Source organism: Petromyzon marinus, chromosome 23 (genome assembly GCF_048934315.1).
Source record: "Petromyzon marinus isolate PM22_M1 ecotype Great Lakes invasive population chromosome 23, UKy_Petmar_22M1.pri1.0, whole genome shotgun sequence".
NCBI classification, from domain to species: domain Eukaryota; kingdom Metazoa; phylum Chordata; class Hyperoartia; order Petromyzontiformes; family Petromyzontidae; genus Petromyzon; species Petromyzon marinus.
Window position 1 is genome coordinate 7,153,798 of NC_133689.1, and position 15,992 is coordinate 7,169,789.

Here is a 15,992-nt window from a genome sequence, read left to right on the forward strand (position 1 = left end):
GCACCGATGCCTGCCGCCGCCAACGGGAGGTGATGGGAGCAAGTGGCCGGCTACACCGTGGGAAGAGCCGCAAGGACTGAAGTTAAGAACCACTGAGCTCCAACACCTGACATCGATCGCGCTTGCGGCGGTTTCAAAATGCCTTGGCGAGAGTCGCAGCTGCTCGTGACACTGTCCCGTGTGGCGAGGTAGTTGACATGTCGCCTCGGTGGCGATATGACAACTACCTCGCCATGTGTACAGGAGATCCTGGGTTCGATCTCGACTGTGGCGATGCCTGTGTATTTGGAGTGTACGTGTTCTCTCTCTCTCACCGTGGCCGCGTGGATTTTTCTCTGGGTCCTCCGGGGTTTCCCTCCACAATTAGAATCGACGTCACGCGTTTAAGAGCACGTGGCCGCGATACATTTCCACATCGGTAAGCCACTTCGTTCAGCTATCATTTATGGCCAGGACGCTTCTGAAAAATTGTTCTGTGGCTCAGTGGGACTTACAATCCTAAATCAATGCACGCGCTTTTTATGTAATCCGAGGAACAGGTTAATATGATCTAATAAGGCGAATTGAATGTTGTTGGGAGTAAAAACAAATCCTGAAAAAGCGGTGGACTGTTTCAGTTGAAATGACACGTTGATGCCATACGCCCATCCGCAAGTTCTGGCCAGGCAAAATCCCTGCTTCGTCTTCGAGGTCAGGAACATTTAAAGAACGAATTCTATTGGCAGCCACGGCTAACAACAGTGGCATGTGAGTTTTGAACTGGTCGAGAGAGTGATTTCCTAAGTGTCCAGAGAAATCCCCACGCATACGAGGGTCCTTGCCTTTAACATCTGGCAGTTCAGCAGCATTAGTGTTTCAAGGAAGCCGGGCTTGTGCTAATGAGACAATTAATGTGCAAACCGATACACAGTGAACTTATTGTTAAACCAATGCTGCTGCAGTTGTGCATTCCCAGAAGGCCGTGTGGCTGATGAGATGAGTAAAACATATTTTTTATTGACAAATGTTACGTGGAGGGACATATATAAGAATGAGCAGCCAGCTGACAATATTGTCTCCCTATCCTGGTCTCTGTAGCTCATCGGATTCCTCCAGCATGAATAAATATATTTTATTCTGATATATGTTGAAGTTAATTACCAACTTACGTAGCCAACTGCGCTAAACGGAGGTGCGGGTGGAAGGACAACAAACTAAACACTCAAAATCAGTTATTAAGGAATGGGGTTTCAATCGATTTAAAAGTGATAGCTCCAAGTGGAGTCCTAATATCAGAAGGAAGAGCGTTCCAGACGGCCGCAGTAGGGCATCTGAAAGCGTGCGATGCAATGATAGATAATCTTTGATCGATGGCCAACCAAAAGCCGCTGTTGCCGTGATGGTTTATGCTCCTTAACGAGATCAGCAATGTATTCCGATATTAAGAAGCCACTGGAGCCATGCACTTTGAAATCTAGATTGAAAAATAATTTGTTTAAAACCGCATGTCGTGCTTAGTTTGTTGTCCTTCACCCGCCCCTCCGATGTGCACGGTTGGCTACGTACGGTGCGAAATAAGTCCAGTATACACACGTGTCACTCGGGTTTCGAGACTTGCGCGCACGTGGCAAGGCTTGAACACGACATTCGGTTGCTGTAACGACAGCGGTAAGGCCGCAGCCCACGTGGCTGGGCGCGCCGAGTCATATTTGAAGACATCAAGAGAGCGCGTGGCTACGCGTTTGGCTTCGAGAGTCGCTTCTGCCCGCTGCTGGTCTCCGGTGGGCATTGCACCACGCGCTCGAGCGAGAGCATTTAACGGAGTTTTTCTTGCCGACTCTCCGACACGGCTCATGTAGCCAGCTATGGCTGCAGGGTTTGGTGGTACATGTTGTTCATGTCGTTTATTGTGAAATTCCGGTCACAGTTCCTATGATCATTGTTACATTGCTTTTATGGCTTTATTTTTGTGATTTCGAAAACGGTTTTTTTTGTTTTGTTTTGGCCATGTGTGTTTGTTGTAGTTCGGAGTTAGACTGATGGCCTTAATCTAAGTTGTCTTGTGATTGTTGTTGTTGTTGTTTGACTTGCATCCCACCGGGATTTTTGCGTACAGCGTTGGTGTACGGTGCTTTTTCTGGAATATTTTGCTGTTTTTTTCTCCTGGATTCTCTGTTTGCACAGTCACACGCAGTCACTTTAAGATGTTTTCCTGTTCGTGTTTTTGTTTGTTGCGGTTGCACCCGATTCAAGAGCCGAATGGCTCACAGGGCTCTACCAAAATAAATGAAACTGAAAATAAACTGAAAATGCCGCATTCTCGCGGATCACCGAGCCGGCGTGCCACTACCCGCTGTCAAGACAGTTATGCAAATGTTAAATCTTGAAGCTTTCGTGACTGCAGGAATTCATATTCTTTGGGTCTTTCGGTGAAGCCACGTCGACAGGTTCATCACGTTGATACGTCATCGGGTGACGGCCGCTTGTGCTGCGATCGAAACGTCGTGGGGTTTTTTTTTTGGCTGTTATTTTCGTTGAGCCTATCTACGTGACTTCACCGAAAAACCCCAAAGAATTGTACGAATGTTGTCGCACGCTGGATTATAAGACGCACCACCCCACCAGCCGTTGCTTTGAAATACGATGGAGGGGGGGGGGGGGGTGAGCGCGTCTCGTAAATCCGGACAATACGGAAAATTAAATACGGTTTCCACGTGTAAACATTCTTTGTGAACACACAACTGTACCGTGTGATAATAAACACCACTGATAAGAATGCATAAATCGCAGCCCTATGTTAATTCACTGCTGGATGAAGGCTCTCCCCCGCGCCGTGTCGGTCGTGGGGGTCCTCTGACCATACTTTACCGCTCTGACCAGTGCAGGTTAGTAACGGCGGGGAGGGGGGGGGAGAGAAACCGCGACCAGTTCTAACATCGCCCCCCTACTGCCCTTGGACGTGCTCGGCTATCGTTGCGCTAACCACCGCGCCACCGTGATGCGGTACAGTCGTTTAATTCCTCAAACTCGGATAAGCGAAAGGCCAATTGCCGTTGTCCTTCGCTACGTACGGTGCGAAAGAAGTTCAAGATACAACTACGCCTCGCCGAGTCTTGAGACTCGTTTTCAGGTGGTGCCTTGCTTGGCAGTACAGCGGTTCAGTTTCTAAAAACTGAAGATAGAAACGTTATTAATGTAGTGGTGTCCTGCCACTGCACCTACGATTAGCACGGCTGCCTACGTACGGTGCGAAAGAAGTTCAGTATACAACTACGCCTCGCCGAGTCTTGAGACTCGTTTTCAGGTGGTGCCTTGCTTTGCAGTACAGCGGTTCAATTTCTAAAAACTGAAGATAGAAACGTTATTAATGTAGTCGTGTCCTGCCACTGCACCTACGATTAGCACGGCTGCCTACGTACGGTGCGAAAGAAGTTCAGTATACAACTACGCCTCGCCGAGTCTTGAGACTCGTTTTAGATGGTGGAAAATAAGGAATTGTGCTAACTTGTATTTTTAGAATAATCTTTCTGCGGGAGAAAAAGGAACCCAAGGCATGCATACGAGAGTCCTTGCCTGTGGACTTTAGGCAGCTCACCAGCATTGGTTTAAGCAAGAATGACCTCTGCTGAATGTTCTAACGGGTTTAGAGTTTGCTTGTGCTGAACCAATGCAGCTGAGAGTATGCATTCCCCAAGGGCTGTGTTGCTTATATATGTATGTTGAACGTCTTTCGCACCGTAAGTAGTCAACCGTGCTAATCGGAGGTGCGGGGGAAGGACAACAAACTAAACACACAAAGCGCTTCTACAGAAACGAGTTTCCAATTTGGATGTAAAAGTGCATATTTCCAGTGGCTCTGAATATCGGACGCAAGAGCGTTCCAGACGGCCGCAGAAGCGCATCTGAAAGCGCGCGATGCCGGTGACCGCCGTCTTTGTTCGATGGCCGAGCCAAAAATCCGCCGCCGCTGCTGCGAGAATGGCCGGAGTGTCGCGTGATGTAGGCTTATGCTCCTTTGACGAGATCCAGCGAGGAATCGTCGTTCATTTGCGTCAAGTGTTGACAACGACGACGAGATCTTGGTCCTCGTCTTCATCGGCATCCGCCGCCACCAACGGGGACACGCGGCGGCGATCGTAAAAGCGTGCGGGCAGCTTTCTCTCTCTCTCTCCCCGTCTCTCCGGTTGGAAGAAAATCGCGTTGAGCACATTCAGCCGGGGAGAAGCCGGACGAGCAAACGCGTCTCAATTTCTGGGACGAGTTAGGTGCGCGACTTCCACATTTGGAAGTAACGCTCCTGGGAAAAAAAAAATATATAAAAAAACTCGTTCTACTTCGGTCAGGGAATTGGGAATGAAGGGCTGGAAGAGAAAAGAGTCGCGGCTTGGAATCGGAGAAGGCAGTAGGAGAAGAGACGGACGATGAGGTGGTTAGACGAGGTGAAGATCGCCACGAGTTCGGTTCTTGCAGAACTCCTCGAGAGGCAGCGAGAAGATGAAGAAGATGGTGGAAGGCGCTGGGGTCATGGATGTCTCCCAGAGGTCGTGCTCGACTTGATGGTACAGGATGGTGACATGGTGGTTAGGAGCAAGGCCTCCCACACTCCGGCACTCTCTTTCTCTGGCCACAGTGGCACGCGTTGACACGTTGGCCAGTTCTGTCCGATCCAACACTAATGGAGCTGTGTGCACGCTGCACGCCCCCGATGATTGATAAACACGTCCCAGGTGGTGTGGAGAGCCATCGTTAATATTGACATTGGCCGTGTACGTGTGTGTGTACGTGTGTGTGTGTACGTGTGTACGTGTACGTGTGTGTGTACGTGTGTGTGTACGTGTGTGCGTGTGTACGTGTGTGTGTGTACGTGTGTGTGTGTACTTGTGTGTGTGTTGTCCGGCAAAACAACCCCCTACCTCCTCGCGGTGCCGGACGGGCAACTCTGTCGTGGACAGTGCTGTGGGGGGAGTTCCAATTTTGATTGGCTCCTCCCCTCATGGCATATGTGTCCACCACAGGGGCTAAACGGGGGCTCTGGACGGGTGCGAGGGGCTGGTAACCCCTCCACCTTCAATTAATTACCACAAAACCACGAATTAAAGTGAAATATGTAACAACTAAGCTTGTGCCGGAGGCCCCGGGGGGCCAGGCGTCTATGACGTCTCCTGGCCAAACCCCAATTGGCGGAGCCAGGAGATTGAATACCTACCCTCGGGGCTACTCCAGAAACAACGAAAAGCCACTACGGGTGGCCACGTGGAATGTTCGAACGCTCACTGCAGAGGAGAGGCTGCCACTCCTCTGTCGGGAGCTGGACCGGTACCGCCTGGATCTATGCGGCATTCAGGAGGTCCGGTGGACCGGCTCTGGCTCCTGCCACCATGAGGGGTGGACAGTCCTCTACTCGGGGCAGCAGACTGCCAAACAACAGGGTGTGGGTCTTCTTTTGAACAAAAGAATGAAGGGGGCGTGGGAGCGTGGCGGTGAGGTGTGGGAAGCTGTAAGCCCCAGGCTACTTTGGGCTCGCCTTCCCATCAACCGGAGGCGAGGAATGGTGGTCGTGGTTACTTATGCCCCCACCGAAGATGAACATCCGTGGAGGGATGCAGGCAAAGCCGATGAGTCAGATGCCTTCTATGACCTCCTGTCACAGGTGCTGGCTAAAGTGGCCCCTCGGGATAGAGTCATCATGTTGGGTGACTTCAATGCCCGAGTTGGTCATGATACTGGCACCTGGTCTGGAGTGATTGGAGGGCATGGGCCAGATCAGCTCAATAACAACGGTAGGAGGCTGCTAGATTTTTGTGCAGCCCATGGGCTTGTAATTACCAACACGCTGTTCCGGCATCGGCGCATCCACACAACATCATGGATGCATGCCGGGTCCAAGCAAGAACATCTGCTGGACTACATAGTGACGGACCAGCGAATGCGAGCCCATGTCCTTGACACCAGGACCTACCGTGGAGCTGATCTGCCCTCTGACCATCGACTAGTCATCTGTAAGATACGCCTGCCATTCTTCCACTCCGGTGGTGGGTGTACACCCAGGACCCCATTCCAACCTAAAGTGGCCTGGTCTCAGTTATCTGATGAAAGTTGCAAGCGAGAATTTCATCATCGCTTGCGGCTGGGATTGGCATCGTCCCCGACTCCTCCTGATGTCGAGGGTAAATGGGCGAGGTTTAGGACTGTGACTCATGCAGCTGCAATGGCGGCTTTGGGTACGCGGTCCAGACCTCCCCAGACACCCTGGATGACAGAGGAGTTGTTCAGGATGGTTGAGAAAAAGCGACAGGCCCACTGTCATCGGCTACAGAATCCCACGTCAGAGAATGAGGAGGCTTACCGCAGCCTTCGCTCGGAGGTTCGGAGAGCCGTGAGGCGCTGCAAGGATGGGTGGTGGTCGCGGGTTGCTGAGGAGATGGAGTCTGCCTCAGTGGCCCGTGATCACAAATCGCTATTTAACTCCATCAAAAAAGTAACCTGCAGTGCCACACCTATTACCATCATTAGGGGAAAAAACGGTGATCCAATTTCCGACCCCCAGGAACAGGTTCGCAGATTTGCTGAGCATTTCTGTGAGGTCCTGGGGGAGGGAAAATCCCACAGCCAGGAAAACATCGTGGCACAAAGTGAGGATGACCCTGCTGAGGCTGCGGTGCCTCAAATATTGGATGAAGTCACCCCCTGTGAGTGGCTGGCTGAGGTGCCATCTGCTGAGGAAGTATTGAAGGCGATCCGGAGTCTGAGACCAGGAAAGGCAGCGGGCAGAGATGATCTCCCAAGCGAAATGCTGAGGGAGGGTGGCGTTTGTGCACAGACTGCCCTATATGACATCATAACAACAGTCTGGACCACTGGACGGGTTCCGCAGGATTGGAAGGATGCCCTGGTGGTCCCCCTTTTTAAGAAGGGGGACCGCACAGACTGTAACAACTACAGGGGCATCTCACTCCTCAGTGTGCCGGGAAAGGTCCTGGCAAGGATTATTCAGCATCGCCTTGCCAGGCACGCTGAGGAGAGGCTTGCGGAGCCCCAATGCGGTTTCAGGAAAGGGCGGTCCTGCACAGATGCCATATTTTCTGTCCGTCTGCTACAGCAGAGGTGTAGGGAATTCCAACAAGACCTACATCTCTGCTTTATTGACCTGGTCAAGGCCTATGATACAATCAGTAGGCCTGGGCTCTGGGTCGTTCTTCGTGCTTTTGGAGTACCTGACCCTCTGCTCACGATCATTAAGGACCTTCATGATGGTGAGCGGGCCCGGGTAAAACTACGTGGCCGGGAGTCAGAGCCATTCCCTGTACACCTTGGGGTGCGACAGGGATGTCCTCTGGCTCCCACATTATTTAACATCTATTTTGACCACGTAGTTCGTGAAGCCTTCAATAGCTGTACCGGGGGAATCTCCATATGGTACAGATATAATGGGAGGCTAATCGATGCCCGGGTGCGGTCAAGGGATGGCTCCCTATTGCTCAACCACGTTATGTATGCTGATGACTTGGTAATAGCTGCTCAGTCAGAGGAGGAGTTGGAGACGCTGCTGCTGAGACTGGAGCGTGCCACTAAGAGGTGGGGCCTTACCATCAGCCCCACCAAAACTAAGCACCTGCCTGGGTATTTTGTACCATCGGACACTCCACCCCCACAACTCCCAATCGGTGATGGGGCAGTTGTGGAGAGAGTGGAGAGTTTCCCATACCTGGGCAGTGTGCTTATGACTGGCTCCAGTTTAACAGCAGAGGTCTCACTCCGAATCAGTCGAGCGGCAATATCTTTTCATCGGTTGCGTAACGCTGTGTGGAAGCTACCTGGTCTGTCGCTCCGCACTAAGCTTCAGGTCTTCTCGGCCACGGTCATTCCCTCCCTTCTCTACGCTTGCGAAACGTGGACCCCCCTAATGGAACATCTTCGCCGGTTAGAAACATTTAGGCTGACCTGCCTACGATCCATCCTGGGTTTAACCAGACTGGATTGTGTGAGGAGCTCACAAATCCTTGAAAGATCTGGGCAGGGTCCCATCGGTGAGCTCCTCCGGCAGGCAAGGCTGCGATGGCTGGGTCATGTAGCCCGCATGCCCAGCCACCGCATGCCGAAACAGCTTTTGTTTGGCCGGATTGAGGGGGCTAAGCGGGCGCGGCACGGGCTAGAGAAGAGATGGAGTGATGTGGTACAGGAGGACGTGGAGCTGAGTGGACTTGCCGATGACTGGTACCAGCGGTGTCAAGATCGGCCTCTGTGGAGGAGGCTCGTGAAGGATGCTACTGGGCAGTTGGAGGCAGTCGCCCTCCAACAACAACGGAGGGCGGAGGAGCGACGCTCACAACAGCGAGCGGAGCGCCGGGTGGCTAAAGCACAGCAGGTTGGCACAGTAGGGGGCACAGGTGGTGCATCAGCCCGTCATCTCAGTCAGTCGACCCGTGGCACCTGGGTCTGCCCCGTGACCTCCTGCCAGCGGGCGTTCGACACTTCACGTGGCCTCAGGGTGCACATAGCCTGGCACAAGCGTCGTGGTGACGTCACCGCCACTTAGTGGCGAATGGCGGTTGTTGTTGTTGTTGTGTGTGTGTACGTGGCCTCAAGGTGCACATGGCCTGGCACAAGCGTCGTGGTGACGTCACCGCCACTTAGTGACGAATGGCGGTTGTTGTTGTGTACGTGTGTGTGTGTACAACATCATGGATGCATGCGGGGTCCAAGCAAGAACATCTGCTGGACTACATAGTGACGGACCAGCGGATGCGAGCCCATGTCTTTGACACCAGATCCTACCGTAGAGCTGATCTGCCCTCTGACCATCGACTAGTCATCTGTAAGATGCGCCTGCCATTCTTCCGCTCCGGTGGTGGGTGTACACCCAGGACCCCATTCCAACCTAAAGTGGCCTGGTCTCAGTTATCTGATGAAAGTTGCAAGCGAGAATTCCATCATCGCCTGTGGCTGGGGTTGGAATCGTCCCCCACTCCTCCGGATGTCGAGGGTAAATTGGCGAGGTTTAGGACTGTCACTCATGCAGCTGCATTGGCTGCTTTGGGTACGCGGTCCAGACCTCCCCAGAGACCCTGGCTGACAGAGGACGTGTTCAGGATAGCTGAGAAAAAGCGACAGGCCCACTGTCATCGGCCACAGAATCCAACGTCAGAGAATGAGGAGGCTTACCGCAGCCTTCGCTCGGAGGTTCGGAGAGCCGTGAGGCGCTGCAAGGATGGGTGGTGGTCGCGGGTTGCTGAGGAGATGGAGTCTGCCTCAGTGGCCCGCGATCACAAATCTCTATTTAACTCCATCACAAAAGTAACCTGCAGTGCCACACCTATTACCATCATTAGGGGAAAAAACGGTGATCCAATCTCCGACCCCCAGGAACAGGTTTGCAGATTTGCTGAGCATTTCTGTGAGGTCCTGGGGGAGGGAAAATCCCTCAGCCAGGAAAATATCGTGGCACAAAGTGAGGATGACGCTGCTGAGGCTGCGGTGCCTCAAATATTGGAAGAAGTCACCCCCTGTGAGTGGCTGGCTGAGGTGCCATCTGTTGAGGAAGTACTGAAGGCGATCCGGAGTCTGAGACCAGGAAAGGCAGCGGGCAGAGATGATCTTCCAAGCGAAATGCTGAGGGAGGGTGGCGTTTGTGCACAGACTGCCCTATATGACATCATAACAACAGTCTAGACCACTGGACGGGTTCCGCAGGATTGGAAGGATGCCCTGGTTGTCCCCCTTTTTAAGAAGGGGGACTGCACAGACTGTAACAACTACAGGGGCATCTCACTCCTCAGTGTGCCAGGAAAGGTCCTGGCAAGGATTATTCAACATCGCCTTGCCAGGTACGCTGAGGAGAGGCTTGCAGAGCCCCAATGCGGTTTCAGGAAAGCACGGTCCTGCACGGACGCCATATTTTCTGTCCGTCTGCTACAGCAGAGGTGTAGGGAATTCCAACAAGACCTACATCTCTGCTTTATTGACCTGGTCAAGGCCTATTATACCATCAGTAGGCCTGGGCTCTGGGTTGTTCTTCGTGCTTTTGGAGTACCTGACCCTCTGCTCACGATCATTAAGGACCTTCATGATGGTGAGCGGGCCCGGGTAATACTACGTAGCCGGGAATCAGAGCCATTCCCTGTACACCTTGGGGTGCGACAGGGATGTCCTCTGGCTCCCACATTATTTAACATCTATTTTGACCACGTAGTTCGTGAAGCCTTCAATAGCTGTACCGGGGAAATCTCCATATGGTACAGATATAATGGGAGGCTGATCGATGCCCGGGTGCAGTCAAAGGATGGCTCCCTATTGCTCAACCACGTTATGTATGCTGATGATTTGGTAATAGCTGCTCATTCAGAGGAGGAGTTGGAGACGCTGCTGCTGAGACTGGAGCGTGCCACTTAGAGGTGGGGCCTTACCATCAGCCCCACCAAAACTAAGCACCTGCCTGGGTATTTTGTACCATCGGACACTCCACCCCCACAACTCCCAATCGGTGATGGGGCAGGTGTGGAGAGAGTGGAGAGTTTCCCATACCTGGGCAGTGTGCTTATGACCGGCTCCAGTTTAACAGCAGAGGTATCACTCCGAATCAGTCGAGCGGCAATATCTTTTCATCAGTTGCGTAACGCTGTGTGGAAGCTACCTGGTCTGTCGCTCCGCACTAAGCTTCGGGTCTTCTCGGCCACGGTCACTCCCTCCCTTTTCTACGCTTGCGAAACGTGGACCCCCCTAATGGAACATCTTCGCCGGTTAGAAACATTTAGGCTGGCCTGCCTACGATCCATCCTGGGTTTAACCAGACTGGATTGTGTGAGGAGCTCACAAATCTTTGAAAGATCTGGGCAAGGTCTCATCGGTGAGCTCCTCCGGCGGGCAAGGCTGCGATGGCTGGGTCATGTAGCCCGCATGTCCAGCCACCGCATGCCGAAAAAGCTTTTGTTCAGCCGGATTGAGGGGGCTAAACGGGCGCGGCACGGGCTAGAGAAGAGATGGAGTGATGTGGTACAGGAGGACGTGGAGTTGAGTGGAATTGCCGATGACTGGTACCAGCGGTGTCAAGATCGGCCTCTGTGGAGGAGGCTCGTGAAGGACGCTACTGGGCAGTTGGAGGCAGTCGCCCTCCAACAACAACGGAGGGCGGATGAGCGACGCTCACAACAACGAGCGGAGCGCCGGGTGGCTAAAGCACAGCAGGTTGGCACAGTAGGGGGCACAGGTGGTGCATCAGCCAGTCATCTCAGTCAGTCGACCCGTGGCACCTGGGTCTGCCCCGTGACCTCCTGCCAGCGGGCGTTCGACACTTCACGTGGCGTCAGGGTGCACATAGCCTGGCACAAGCGTTGTGGTGACGTCACCGCCACTTAGTGGCGAATGGCGGTTGTTGTTGTGTGTGTACGTGTGTGTGTGTGTACGTGTGTGTGTGTGTTTGCGTGTAGCGGCGGTGACGATCACACTCTGTAACACGATTTTTGTTTTTGGGTAGTAAGTGTTATTTTCGAATTGCTTATGCCTGAAAAGTATAGATAATGGCTATTATTCCCCACAAACTTTGCTTTTGTGACCAGGACTTTATGTGAAGGAATTACACAAATGCACACGTTTTCTCATTGAAAATAGGTAAATTTCAAAATATCACTGTGCTGGTCACGAAAGCAAAGTTTGTGGGAAATGATAGGCATTTTGTATACTTTTGAGGCAATTGGAAAATAACACTTACTCACCCAGGAACAAGATAAATATGTTGTATATGTAAGTGCTGTTAGCGAGCACCTACAAAAGCATGCAACGGCACACTAGGGGGTGGCTGGCCACCACCATGCCCGGCCACCTTTGTCTCGCTTGTGACGATATTTACACATCGCACCAGGTACTGATTTGAGGCCGAGTTGACCTAGGGGATGCCCAGGACCGGTTCAGATAATCGCTATCAACTGTGGCTGGGTACTATAGTGCAGGACGTTAAGCGCTGCGCCACCGTTACCCACAACAAATGGAAAGCGCACACACGCAGACATTACGCACACACACAGACAACGCACACACACAGACAACGCACACACGCAGACATTACGCACACACACAGACAACGCACACACACAGACAACGCACACACACAGACAACGCACACACACAGACAACGCACACACGCAGACATTACGCACACACACAGACAACGCACACACACAGACAACGCACACACACAGACAACGCACACACAGACAACGCACACACACAGACAACGCACACACACAGACAACGCAGACACGCAGACATTACGCACACACACAGACAACGCACACACACAGACAACGCACACACACAGACAACGCACACACACAGACAACGCACACACACAGACAACGCACACACACAGACAACGCACACACACAGACATCGCACACACACACAATGCACACACACGCAGACATTGCACACACACACACAGACAACGCACACACACGCAGACATTGCGCAAACACACACACACACACTGATATTGCGCACACACAGAGACAACGCACACACACAGACAACGCACGCACACACAATACACACACACAGTCATTACGCACACACACAGACAACACACACACACAGACAACGCACACACACAGACATTACGCACACACACACAGACAACGCACACACACAGACAACGCACGCACACACAATACACACACACAGTCATTACGCACACACACACAGACAACACACACACACAGACAACGCACACACACAGACATCGCACACACACACAATACACACACACAGTTATTGCGCACAGACACACAGACAACCCGAACACACAGACAACGCACACACACAGACAACGCACACACACAGACAACGCACACACAATACACACAGTCATTGCGCACAAACACACAGACAACCCGCACACACAAAATGGTTGGCTACGTACGGTGTGACAGAAGTTCAACACACATACAATACTCAGAGACACAAACACTAAATGCGCACAGACGACGGAGCCAGAGACACTTGCCCACAGCTCCGTCCGACAGGTGGATGGGCCGTGCCAGTCGCGATTGCCCATCGATGTCACTCGTCCCCTACGCAGTGCCGGATTATTCCAGTAGCAGAAGTAGCTACAAATGTAGCTACTTGTGTAGTAGCTACTACAGATGTAGCTACTTGTGTAGTAGCTACTACACACACGTAGCTACTGGCTCCGCACTTCCAAGGGCCCCGCGCTCAACGCTTTCAAGCTTTCAATTCCGATTCAGTGATTCTGCACTTGCTCTATTACTATAGTACTAGACTGCCTTCAACTTTTACGAACAACTGGGTGTTTAAGGTGAGCGATTTGTCGTATTATCTGGCTGGATAGCAAACTAATACAATAACTTTAGTATGCAAGTAAAAAAAAATTGTGTTCGAATATTTACGTGTTTTTTTTTTATGTAGGGCCCCTTTATAAGATAATGCTACAGGCCCCGCACTAGCTTCATCCGGCACTGCCCCTACTGTTCACTCATTGTGCGGGGTGTGCCCTGTGGCGCCGGGCCACGTGAATTAGGATATGAATTAGGGATGTTTACCGTCTTTAAAGCTTTCGTGACTGCAAGGATTCACCTTGTTTGGTTCTTTCGGTGCAGTCACGTAGAATGAGAATAAAATAATAAATTAATGAAATAAAATAACACAATAAAATTCCCACGACGTTTCGGCCACAACACAAGTGGCCTTCTTCAGGTGAAAGGAACAGACCTGTCGGGACGACAGAGCTTCAATGAACGTTGTTAAGATTCGTAGCGTCTTTTAAGCTGGTTTAGAGAAGTGAGGCACCTTGACAAAGGGGTTTACATATCAAACAGGAGAATTTAGCATTGAAATAGCTGAGTGATTAGCTTGTGACTGGTCACAGAAATAGCTATGTTAAAGCCAAAGCTTACACATCCACAGAGACACCTAGTACAAATCAAACAGGAGAATTTAGCATTGACATAGCTGAGTAATTAGCTTGTGACTGGTCACAGAAATGGCTATGTTAAAGTCAAAGCCTACACATCCACGGAGGCACCTAGTACAAATCAAACAGGATAATTTAGCAATGCTAAAGTGGCCTTCTTCACCTGAAGAAGGCCACTTTTGTGTTGTGGCCGAAACGTCGTGAGAATTTTATTGCGTTATTTTATTTTATTAATTTATTATTTTATTCTCATTCAACGTGACTTTACCGAAATAACCAAAGAAGATGTTTACCGTCATGTAACAACGAGCGAACTACATTCAGCGAGCACTGTTTGACTCGACTTGGTGTTGTTGTTTTCGTTCGAAATTACTTTTACGAATTTGTTTTGGAAGTTGCATCTGTTTCATCACGCCCAGGCCAGTGTGTTGATGTTTTTTTTTGCATTTCGGCAAGAGCGCAAATTTGCACGGTAGGTGACACACGAAATCGCACAAAAGATAAAGATCGCCCTTATAGCCTTAACAGACTGTAGGAGCAAGTGCTGTTAGCGAGCACCTATGAAGGCCGGCACGGCACACGAGGGGTTGGGTGGCCAGCACCACGCCCGGCCGCCTTTATCTCCCTAGTGGCGATGATTATACACCGCACCAGGTACTCATTTGAGGCTGAGTAGACCTAGTGGAGGCCCAGGACCGGTTCAGATAATCGTCACTGGTGTTGGCCCGTGAGCAAGAATCGCACTCGGGTCGTCGGGTTCGTAGCACAGCGTAGCGCTAACCACTACACTACCGCTCCCCACACACATCCACTGACACACACACACACACTGACACACACACTGACACACACAAACTGACACACACTGACACACACAAACTGACACACACATCCACTGACACACACACACTGACACACACACACTGACACACTGACACACACACACACACTGACACACACAAACTGACACACACACACTGACACACACACAGACACACACACAGACACACACACACTGACACACACACACACTGACACACACTGACACACACACACTGACACACACACGCGAGCCTATTCAACGCGAAGCTCTGCGTTGTAGCGGCGTGGAGATTGGTGGCGCAGTTTGATAGCAAGGTGAGCTGTGAACGGGGCCCACCGCAGCAGGTTCATTCACGCCCGCGGCTATCAAAACATCGTCAGCGAGCGATGTCCGAACTGGTTCGCGAGATCTGAAGACCCACTCGCGTATTTTACCCCCAACCAGCACGGAATTGGCGTGGTCAAGCACGGTCAAACACCCCTCCGTGTTCAGACACGCTGTGCCAGGTGGGGGTGGGGCTTTCATCCAACAGTGGATTGACAAAAGACGACCTTTTTATTATTATGTTAGACTCTGAAGTGCTGTTAGCGAGCACCTATTAAAGCGGTGGGCGGCGGGGGGGGGCAATCAATATAACAAGAAGGACTTTTTGTTTTTCAAATTCGGTAATAAAAACGAAAAAAAAACCCACCCCCTCTCGATATTTCAAGAGCCACCGAGGCACCGTGGCGTTGGTCACGAGACGGTGGTCCTTGTTTGTTGTTGTTGTTATACATTAACGTCACGAAGCAGTCCCTTAAAATGCCGCAGGTCGCCGACCCCCTCCCCCCTTGTATCAAGGGCAGCAGGTTGCCGACCTCCCCCCCCCCCCCTTGTATGAAGGGCAGCAGGAGCGCGACAAAGGGGTCGTGTGACTCTCGCGGGGCCCGGTTCGACTGCTCACGCTCGCCCCGCGCTGCCTCGCCGGCGCCAATGTTGATAGAGCACAGCGGGTTCTCCTATTTAGGGCTGAGTCAACCTAGAGGATGTGCCCGCGCCAGCATCGTTTACCAGCTGACAGCGGTGCCATTCTCCTCCTCTCCTCTTCTTTCGTATGGATTCTTAGCAGCGGATTAAAGATGTAACTTTATTTAGATGCTGTTCATCCACCAGAATTGCCTGCTATATATAAAAGCGGACCGGATCTCGTCCGTTCCACCTTGAAAGCAGTGGAGACAGCGGCTGTCTGCAACGTGGGCCGATCGTTCGGGATCAGTGGCCTCACTCGCG